Here is a 909-nt window from a genome sequence, read left to right as displayed (position 1 = left end):
CACGGAGATCAGGCACAATTTCTAGAAGGTTCTTGAGTTGTAAAACGGATGGTTGCGGCCAAGACTCCTGGGTAAGTGGCTGTGAGACACTGTGACAGGCTTCAGTTTCTCTCTTTCTCCATCACACATACTTCACAGACACACACACACACACACAGACACACACATACAGACCACATGGCACTTTGCGATGCATGTTATTACTCCATTCTGGCATTTAAAAATTGCCCTATAAAGCAATAAAGGTGGCGTTTTTCTGTATTTTTCTTATTAGATATACCTTCTATGTCAAGACTGAACTCAACAATGTGGTACTCCATCTCTTATTACTTTCTGACTTCCCTATTCTGTCTGTGGCACTCAGCCCCAAGCCCATGGATTCGTACTGAAGACATAAATCTTTCAAAATAAAAATACAGTTAAAAAAAATAAAATAAAGGTTCATTCATTTTCTATAACCAGGGGGCTGTAGTTTCTAGTAAACATTACTGCAACTGGAGGAAATGCAGCAGTGCAATGATTGGGGACTATTTTTCCCATGGATTATTACATCTTTAGTGCTCTAGCCGGATGTGTGTGATGCTGGAAGGAAATCAAAGGTGGAATGCCATTAAATTAAAGGCACTTTAGAAAGAAAATGTAAACCATACCATGGTGTTTAATTTACCTCTGTTCTTAAGATTTCATCAAACTTCTTCTTTTTTTACAAAATACTCCTGACAATGAGGAAGATCTTGAGTAGATAATGAGAATAAATATGAAATAATTAAAAAGAAATCAGGTTTGAAGTGAAATTAAACTATTAATAAGATTGTTTACAATGTATTGTCAATGCTACTCTACTCCTGCTTACGATCAAATTGGGATATCCAATTGATTTGAGACATTTTAAGGTGTTTCCATTCATTT

The 909-nt window shown here is 36.3% G+C and overlaps 1 long non-coding RNA gene across 1 annotated transcript in view; it reads left to right on the top strand.

The window, feature by feature from the left end:
• Positions 1 to 816: 816 nt before the first annotated feature.
• LOC116703371 (uncharacterized) overlaps positions 817 to 909 on the top strand; it is a 4,115-nt gene continuing 4,022 nt past the window's right edge. The window contains exon 1 of the long non-coding RNA XR_004335415.1: positions 817 to 827. This is a non-coding gene — a long non-coding RNA (uncharacterized LOC116703371). The remainder of the gene's footprint in view (positions 828 to 909) is intronic.

The sequence above is a fragment of the Etheostoma spectabile genome, chromosome 15 (genome assembly GCF_008692095.1).
Source record: "Etheostoma spectabile isolate EspeVRDwgs_2016 chromosome 15, UIUC_Espe_1.0, whole genome shotgun sequence".
NCBI classification, from domain to species: domain Eukaryota; kingdom Metazoa; phylum Chordata; class Actinopteri; order Perciformes; family Percidae; genus Etheostoma; species Etheostoma spectabile.
Note: the sequence above shows the minus strand (reverse complement) of the source record. Positions and strands in the feature narration are given on the sequence as shown.